Here is a 10,274-nt window from a genome sequence, read left to right as displayed (position 1 = left end):
CCATAAAAAAGAATGAAATTTTGCCATTTGCATCAACACAGATGAACTTGGAGGGCATTATGCTAAATGAAATGTCAGACAAAGAAAGACAAATACTGTATGATGTCACATATATGGAATGTAAAAAAATAAACTAGTGAATAACAAAAAAGAAGCAGACTCAAAGATATAGAGAAAAAACTAGTGGTTACCAGGGGGGGGGGGGCATTTCAGGGGTGGGGTAGTGGGACGTACAAAATATTAGGTGTAAGATAGGCTCAGAGATGCATTGCACAACACAGGGAATATAGCCAATATTTTGTAATAATGTTAAATGGAAAGTAACCTTTGAATATGGTATAAAAAATAAAAGTAAAAGAAAAACTAAAGTTCTAAAAAAAATTTTAATAAAATAAAATAGGGTGCATGCATCATTTCATTGGTCCTTGTAATACTAGCCTCTGAAAATTGCCAACTAAGCATGGCCTCGTCTCCTGAACTAGAAAGCCCTACGCTGAGTACTACTTCATCCACAGATCACACCCACATTTGGAGGAACCCACTACCATTTCCATGGGGGCTGCATTCTCTCCCAGAAACAACTGGTGAGATCAATGTACTGGAGCTTTCAATGTGCCACAGCTGCAGAGTTCTGTGGAAAAATGGAGAAGATCACCTCTCTACCTTTCTACACTGTAATTAGTTAGAGAAGTCCCAGAGCAATACTTCTTGAGTCCCAATATATTACAGGCTCTTTAATGAAATACCCATGCCAGTTTTTGCTCCCAATTCTCTATTTCCTTTGGACGCAGATATAAATCTGTTGGCAGGAGTGGAGGTGGAGTAATGTTCCTTCCCATGGTATCATGTTCCTAAATGGGGGGACATACACTGGAGTAATACCACTGGCCTTTCTCCCCAGGAGGAGGACAATCTTCACTCAGCTTAACACTTCTTGCTTCTCCCTTCCTGACAGGCCTACCGTCAGGAAGCTAATAGTCTTAGTTCTGCACACCATGAGTTTTAGAGATGCAGGGCCCCATTGAATGGGGTGTGCTGCATTTGTTGAGTGCTGCCTTTGACTAGGTAACTCTAGCTAATTCTGAGGTGCAGAATTAGGAGGTTCATTCTTGCTGCACACCTAAACTATGTTCTCTAAATCCAGCTGTTTTTAGGAATGAAGATGATATTGTTGATCTCCATCTGTCTGAATCTTTTAGTTCCAAACTGGGGTAGAAAAGAGGTATTACATTTACTACGCTCACCAAATCCCACGAAGTCTATGGGAACCAAGCTGGAGAGAGTTTTCAGTGACAGACTTTCCTTAAAACTACTGCTCTTTTCTGATATTGAGCTGTATGAGCTGTTTGCATATTTTGGAAATTAATCCCTTGTCAGTTGCATTGTTTGCAAATATCTTCTCCCAGGCCGTGGGTTGTCTTTTGGTTTTGTTTATGGTTTCCTTTACTTTTTCTTTTGCAAAAGATTTTAAATTTAACTAGGTCCCATTTGTTTATTTTTGGTTTTATTTCCATTACTCCAGGACACAGATCCAAAAAGATATTGTTGAGACTTATGTCAAGTTCTGCCTATGTTTTCCTCTAGGAGGTTTATAGTATCTGGCCTTACATTTAGGTATTTAATCCATTTTGAGTTTATTTTTGTACATGGTGTTAGAGAATGTTCCAATTTCATTCTTTTATATGTGGCTGTCCAGTTTTCCCAGCACCACTTATTGAAGAGGCTGTCTTTCCCCCATTGTATAGTCTTGCCTCCTTTGTTGTAGATTAATTGACCATAGGTGCGTGGGTTTATTTCTGGGCTTTCTATCCTGTTCCATTGATCTATATGTCTGTTTTGGTGTCAGTACATACTGTTTTGATTACTGTAGCTTTGTAGTATAGTCTGAAGTCAGTGAACCTGATCCCTCCAGCTCCATTTTTCTTTCTTAAGATTGCTTTGGCTATTTGGAGTCTTTTGTGTTTCCATACAAATTGTAAAATTTTTTGTTCTAGTTCTGTGAAAAATGTCGTTGGTAATTTGACAAAGATTGTATTGAATCTGTAGTTTGCCTTAGGTGGTATAGTCATTTTGACAATATTGAGTTTTCCAATCCCAAAATACAGTATATCTTTCCATCTGTTTGTGTCATCTTTCAGTTTCTTTCATCAGCGTCTTACAGTTTTCAAAGTACAGGTCTTTTGCCTCCTTAGGTAGGTTTATTCCTAGGCCTTTTATCCTTTTTCATGTGATGGTAAAAAGGATTGTTTCCTTAATCTCTCTTTCTGATCTTTCATTGTTAGTGTATAGAAATGCAACAGATTTCCGTGTATTAATAAAAAAATGGTCAGAAGAACTAAATAGATATTTCTCCAAAGAAGACATACAGATGGCCAACAGGCACATGAAAAAATGCTCAGCATTGCTAATTATTAGAGAAATGCAACCAAAACTAAAATGAGGTATCACCTCACTCCAGTCAGAATGGCCATCATCAAAAAGTGTGCAAATAATAAATGTTGGAGAGGGTGTAGGGAAAGAGGAACCCTCCTACACTATTGGTGGGAGTGAAAATTGGTACAGCCACTATGGAGAACAGTATGGAGGTTGCTTAAAGAACTAAAAATGGAGCTACCATATGATCCTGCAATCCCTCTCCTGGGCGTACAGTAAGTCCCCCACATACAAACCTTCAAGTTGTGAACTTGCAAAAGATGTGAATGTTTGTTCCATCAACGTCAGGCAGGAGTGAAATAGCAGCTTGCCTTCTATCTCCTATTGCTGACGATCCTTCACCTCTACCACCTCCCACCTCCTTTCCCTCCTCCAGTCAGTAACTCTTCTTGCCTGTTCACTCAATGCCAGCCCCTATATGCCAGCTGTTGTACTATACTGCTGTACTTTTCAAGATACCATACTGTAAGATCAAAAATGTTTTCTTCATTTTTTGTGTTTGTCTTTTATGTATTTTTTGTGTGAAAAGTATTATAAACCTATTACAGTACAGTAGTATATAGCCGATTGTATTAGTTGGGTACCTAGGCTAACTTTGTTGGACTTACGAACAAATTGGACTTACGAATGTGCTCTCAGAATGGAACTCGTTCATATGTAGGAGACTTACTGTATATCCGGAGAAAACCATAATTCGAAAAGTTACATGCACCCCAATGTTCATTGCTGCACTATTCACAATAGCCAAGATATGGAAGAAACCTAAATGCCCATCAACAGATGGATGAAGAAGATGTGGTATATTTATACAATGGAATACTACTCAGCTATAGAAACAAATGAAATAATGCCATTTGCAGCAACATGGATGGATCTAGAGATTATAATACTAAGTGAAGTAAGCCAGACAAAGACAAATATCATATGATAACACTTATATGTAGAATCTAAAAAAAAGGTACAAATGAACTTATATACAAAACAGAAATAGACCCACACACATAGAAGACAAACTTATGCTACCAAAGGGGAAAGGGGGGGAGTGATAAATTAGGAGTTTGGGATTAACATATACACACTACTATATATATAATAACCAACAAGGACCTACTGTATAGCACAGGAACTATACTTGATATTTAGTAATAACTTATAAGGGAAAAGAATCTGGAAAAGGTGTATATATATATATATATATATATACACACACACACACACGTATATATACATATATATATATAACTGAATCACTGTGCTGTACACCTGAAACTAACATGACACTGTAAATCAACTATATTTCAATAAAAACAAACAAACAAAAAAAAACTACTGTTCCTCTCTTGTCACTGAATTCTGTTTCCTGGGCTGATCAGCTGCCTATAACTCCTTAGAGGAATTAAAGTTTAATGATATTTGCAATGTTTGTTGAGCTCTTCATTTCTTCCTTCCTCCTTTCCTTCAGTAATATTTTATTAAATGCATGTTTTGTTTCAGGCTCTGTCCTGAGCTCTGACAATTCAACAGTGAACAAGAGAGACATAGCACCTGCCCTCATGAAGCTTACAGTCTAGCAGTCCAACAGATGTTAATGAAATGATCCCCCAAGTCTTATAATGTATAATATCAACAAAATAAGTGCTATGAGTCCTCTGAACTCTGATATAGTCTGAGGAATCAAGGAAGGCTTCCCCGTGGAAATGCCTCTTTAGTTAAGATCTGAAGGATGAGTTGGAGACAACAAGATAGACACAGGGTGAGAGAAAGAGCGTATCTTAGACAAAGGTAAAGAAACAACCAAAGGTCCTATGGTGGTAGGGAGTTAGTGTGTTACTATGTGCCAAGGTTTGTACAAATCTGTTGCTTTAATTCACTCAACAATCATTTCTGCAAAATAGCTAAGCCCCCATTTTACAAATGAGAATATTGAAGCACCGGGGGTTACTGGCTGCTGACACTGAGTGAGTGAATTTAAAGCCAGTATTGAGTGCCTCTAAGGCAGTGGTTCTCAGTTGGCCCCCTACCACGCTAGAGCACATTTGGCAATATCTGGAAGCAATTTTAGTTGTCACAACTTTGAGGGGGGCTGGGGTGCACTACTAGGTTGAGGCCAGAGATGCTGCTACGCATCCTACAATGAACAGGACAGCCATCACAATAAACAATTATCTGACCCAAAATTTTAATAGTGCCAGGATGAGAAACCCTGGCACTACTGAAATTTGGGTTAAACCCAAACTCTTAACCCTTCCACAGATGTGCCTCTCTCCCTGGAGGCTTCTCAGTCCTTTGTGCAAATAGACTTCTGGTCAGTCAGTTCCAATTAACCGTACATGCCCAGTAGTGAACATGGATTAGACTTAAGCAGGGACCTCTGCTACTTGGCAATCCTTTCAATGATCCACACCAGCTTTGTACTGTCAGTTCCAACTCATAGATGAAGAAACAGAGGTTAAATAACATGCCTTGAGTCTCAGAAGTCACAGTGACAGAGTAACTGAGTCCAGCTCTTTGGAAATTGAATCTGTTATCGTTTTCCTTCATAAGGCAGCCCTTCAAAGGACAAATGCTTACTCTCGGCCTCCTTATGTAAAACTGGCAAAGGCTGGAGATACAGGTCTGGATCTGGGCTGCAGGGGCGCTACAAAGAGTTTGTCAAATTTAGTGCCTGCATTATTGTTTTAGGAGCTTGAAAATCAGCCCAGTGTTATTCAGCTTGAATTCTTCTCTTGGTAGGCTCAAACTCACACCAGACACACAATCTGCTGTTTGTGTAGAAAATGTGTCAGGAGAGAAAAGAATAGCACCCACATGTGAGCATCTGCTCAAAAAATCCATTTCACCATTAACCGTAAAATTGAGTGAGAAAAACATCTGTGCCTGCTATTGCAGATGTAATCACAAAACCCAAATGTAGCAATGGAACAAACTGGAAGAGGGGCAGAGGACAAGAAAAGGGAGAAACACATAGCTTTGTTGTCAGAAAGGGATGGGTCTGTGGCTGGGCTCCTGCACTGAATACTCTTGTCTTCACCTTTCAGACACCATCTGTAGGAAACAGCAAGATCCTAAGCAGGCAAATTATGCAATACAGCTCTAAGGAAGCAATAAACAAGGCAGAGGAATCCCAGAGACTGCAAATCGACAGCAAAAACATATATCTAAATATATGTTGGCGGCATTTCAATGTTAAGGCAGTTGACAGGATCGTGGAACAAGAGACCGTAGAAAATGTCAAATCTGAAGGGCCCTCAGAGATCAACTAGTTCAATCCCCAGTCTTACTCATGAGGAAACTGAGGTGCAGAGAGGGATGTGACTGCCCAAGGTCACACAGCTAGTTGGTGGCAGATGATTCTAGGCAGTTCTGGGGAAACAATTTTTTTTTTCAGACCGGCAAGAGAAAAACATTTTACAAAACTTTACAAATAACTGAGAACATCAGCTTGAAAGCATAACTCTGCTACAGCTATGTACATTTATGCCTTGATTCAGGGAGCCAAAAGCCAATGCTGATCTTCGCGCAAAGTGCTAAGGTGTAATTCTGCCACTCAGGGTGAAACAGAAACACCTACTAGATCTCAGCAACTAACACTGGCTCTACTTCTGCTGGACTGCCAGTTTTAAAGAACCACACGACTTTAATCTGAAGGTGGAAAGAAAGGGAAACCAACCAGGCCCATGGCACCCCAGGCCACACTCCTTTCATTGGCCCATGAAGAATCTGCACCCAGGAAGTCAGGACGCTAGGCTTTGGCTTCTGGTTCTGCCTACAACCAGCTGTATGACCTTAGGACAAATACAGACCACTGAACTTGAGCCCTCCAAAAGCTTTTCTTCTCAGGACAAGAGGATAATAAGAAGCAAAAGGAAAGGAGAAAATAGAGAAATGTATGGGAAGAGGTGGTGGGAAGAAGCAGGGTTGCCCTCTCTCCCTGCCCATCCCCTCAAATGCCAGCCTAACTGTCATGGAGTCCATATAACACCCCTCCTAAATTCAGCCTAGGTTGTATCATTCATTTGATGGCTATTCATGGCCATCTTCTTTCATGAAATATCTGTTCAAATCTTTTGCCCATTTTTGTCGGTTGTTTTCTCACTAAGGAGTTGTAAAAGGCATTTATATATTCTGGATATAAGTATTTTGTCTGATATAAGAGCTGTGTATATTTTCTTCTATTCCAAGGTTTGACTTTTCATTTTCTCAACAATATCTTTCAAAGAGAAAAAGGTTTTAATTTTGATAACATTAAATTTATCATTTTTTAAATACTTTTGTGCTTTTTGTATTCTATCTATGAACTTTCACCTACCCCAAAGTCACAAAGATTTTCTCCTATGTTGTCTTCTAAACACTTTAGAGTTTGGGGTTTTATATTTAGTTCCATTTAGGATCCATTTACATTTATTATCCATTTTGAGGTGATTTTTGTGTATGGCACAAGGTAAAATTTCATGTTCACTTTTTTCCTGTACTGATATCTGGTTGATCCAGCACTATTTGTTGAAAAGACTATTTTCCCTCCACTAAATTGCTTTGGCACCTTTGATCAACTGGCCATATATGCATGGTACCTTTCACTTTTTAGCAGACCTATCCTTCAAGGACAGTACGAAGGAGGACACAAGTCTACATGTACATTTGCACTAATTCCAACTCAGTGGGACTCAACTCATGAGGTCAGACTGTTTAGGACCTCACAGTTCTGCCCATGGCGAAAGATGGAAGGACAGAAGACCACTTACGATAGGAATTATAACAGATGCACATGATTGGGACAATCCTTTTTTGCATTTCATACGCATCATATAATTGATCCTTCAAAACATCCCTGTGTAAAAGCAATTAATATGATCCTCATGATTTGAAGTGAAGCTCTGAGAGTTAACTGACTTGTCTAAGGTCACATAGAGCTGGACTCTGAACCTAGACTCCACAATGTCAGAGCTATGTTTTCAATCACTGTTTCTATTGCTCCTTTTAGCTCCATTACTCTTATCTCCATAATTCGATGTGATGGTTCTCACCTGAAACAACCTCTTACTGTTCCCGTCCATCCCAGATGTTGAGGGCTAACTAATAAAATAGTTAATATTTGTTGAATACCAAGGATTCAGTCTCTTTGTATATACACATTTTTTAGGGTACAGACATGTACCATTTTATTTTACAAAGATTCTCACAACAATGAAAACAGTATCTCAAAAAGGAAACTAGACTACCAATCTTCACCTGCAGAATTGTGGGAGGACAGAGAGGGCAGGCAGTGTGAGTTTCTTGGCTTACTGGGGGCCAGTAGAAAGGTATGAGAACAGAACCAATCTAAAAATGGCTGATGTTACCTTAAGGAGCCTGAAAAGACCAGGGAGTCCCTGAAGATCCAGTCACCCCTTCTAAAGTGCTCAATAAGGGCACCTTTTCAAAGCTACTAAGCAGGCACTTCAAGATTTTGTCCTATGGGTGCTTAAGTGTATCCCTTCTAGCCAGACCTGGCACCCGTTATGGTTCAAAATTAAGAGTTCAGGAGGGATGGGTGGTGAGGCAGCTACTAGAAAAGCTTCACCTAACACATGTGCCCTGAGCTCAGGGCCCTGGCTCCTGTCTAGTCCCTGGGGATATTTATATTTAATTTATTTTTATATAAATACACAGAGAAATAGAAAATATAAAATCCGAGGGGGTGCAAGATAGAGGTGGGGAACTTGGCAAGAAGCCAGAACTGGAGAGGTCTGTTCAGGCCAAATTGACCTCCTCCTGGACCCTCTTGGCTTCTTGCTTCTCCTCCTTGGTTTTCTCCTCTTCTGTGACTTCTTTCTTTTCTTCTGGGTCTTTCTCTTTCTCATCTTCTGTTTTGACTCTCTTGGCTTTTTTGAAGTTGGAAGAGTTCTTGCGACCTCCTTTTCCCTCCTCATCAGAGTCGGAGAACTCTTCCTCACAGGCAATTTGTTTGTCCGAGGAACAGAGTGAGATGTGCTTGTCAGGGTCTTCTTCATCCTCATCACCACTCTCCTCTGGAATGGCATCCTCAGGAATGGCCTGCATTTGGACCCCAGGTATGCGGGTCAGCATTCTCAGGTTCTCAAACAGTCCCTGTTTGAGCTTTTCCAGGTACTCATTAGTGTTCTGGTTAGTCATATTGGAAAGACTGATGTGAAATTTGAAATCTGGGCCAAAGTATTCAAAGTAGTCATTGTATGAAAGCTCATTAGGGATCTCCATGTCCAGGGCCACAGCTGTTTCATAAGTCCAGCACCGGGAGACATTATAATGGTGTAGCCACCTCCTCCCAGCATCAGCACAGGCAGGTTAAAGCTCTTCACAAATTCCACACACTTGGCTTGCCCTTTGATGGTCGAATCGAAGCAATCTAACTGATCCCCAGACAAGAAATCAGAGCCACAGTGAAAGACGACTGCACTGAGCTGGAACATCTCCGTTACTTTGGACATGACCAGCTTGAAAATGGCCTCATAGGACTCGTCATCAATCCCATCTCGGAGTGGGTAGTTAACAGCATAATACTTGCCTTTGCCAATCCCAATATCCCATAGGTCCCAAGTTCCTGGGAAGTACTCTCCATATTCATGAAAGGACACAGTCATGACTCGGTCTGTGGTATAGAAGGCCTCTTCCACGCCATCGCCATGGTGAATATCAATGTCAATATACAGCACTCTCTGGTGATACTTCAGCAGTTCCAGGATAGCCAAGATGATATCATTGACATTGACGTAACAGAAGCCAGATGCCTCGGACTTCTTTGCATGGTGTAAGCCCCCAGCCCAATTCACAGTGATGTCCGTCTGCTGTTTATTTTCAGGGCACTTGCCACAGAGCCACCAGGAGATAGCTGACAGAACTCAAACAGGCCATCAAATACCGGACAGTCCTCACCAACGTAGAATCTCTGCATCTGCCTGCCGTACTCGGACATGTTATCTGGACAGATGGAGCGCAAGAATGTAATGTAATCATCAGTGTGGTACTTGGTTCTCTCCTCAGCATTGGCTTTGCGAGGGTGATGAACTTCCATCTTTCGGTCGAGGCCATAGTTAAGGAGCAAATTGCGAGTCATGCAGATTCAGTGAGGCTTCATTGGGTGGCCTTGTCCGTAATATACAACATAATTGGAAACTACATCCAATGTAATTTCCAACATCCCCTCACTATATCTCCAGGGAATTCACTCCCACAACAGAAAAATAACCATCACTACTCAGAATTATTGTAAGTCACAGTTCACCTCATGCACGTCGTTACACTTTATGGTGTCAAAGCACAGTCACATTCATTTCCTTACTGGATTCTCACAAAAACCCGTCGTAGGAGTAACAGACTTTCCCCCTGGTGCCCTGAGTCTGCGCCATCTTGCTCCCCTCCATAGGTCCGTCTGCTCTCCTGCCAGCGGCTCTGCTCAGCCTCTTTACATATATTAAGTCATTCAATCCTCCCAACATCCCTAAATGAGTTGTATACTACTGTCATGCCCATTTTAATGGAACCTGGAACCTCAGGCTCAGTGAGTTTATGTAACTTACTCTCGATCACACAGCTATTAAATAGCAGAGCCAGGATCTAAAGCAATTATTTACCTTCCCTTAAATCTCTTGCTCTTGGCCATTACAATATACCACCCTCTAGACTTCAGGTAGATTGTCCATACAAGATTACACAGGGTAAGGACACTAGCCAGTCATTAACGTGCTATCAAGGCCCACAACACATTGAAAAAAAAAAAAAAAAAAATAAGTCACCTTGGCCCTGTCAGCACACAATGGCTACTGTGTTTCCCAATTCTGCCTTGTATCTGCCTCTTTTATCACCCAAAGCCATGGGAGGAAATG

At 40.8% G+C, this 10,274-nt stretch overlaps 1 pseudogene; it reads right to left on the bottom strand.

The window, feature by feature from the left end:
• Positions 1-8,163: 8,163 nt before the first annotated feature.
• LOC102981745 (histone deacetylase 1-like) lies at positions 8,164-9,797 on the bottom strand (annotated as a pseudogene).
• Between the last annotated feature and the right edge of the window lie 477 nt (positions 9,798-10,274).

The sequence above is a fragment of the Physeter macrocephalus genome, chromosome 21, assembly GCF_002837175.3.
Source record: "Physeter macrocephalus isolate SW-GA chromosome 21, ASM283717v5, whole genome shotgun sequence".
NCBI classification, from domain to species: domain Eukaryota; kingdom Metazoa; phylum Chordata; class Mammalia; order Artiodactyla; family Physeteridae; genus Physeter; species Physeter macrocephalus.
Note: the sequence above shows the minus strand (reverse complement) of the source record. Positions and strands in the feature narration are given on the sequence as shown.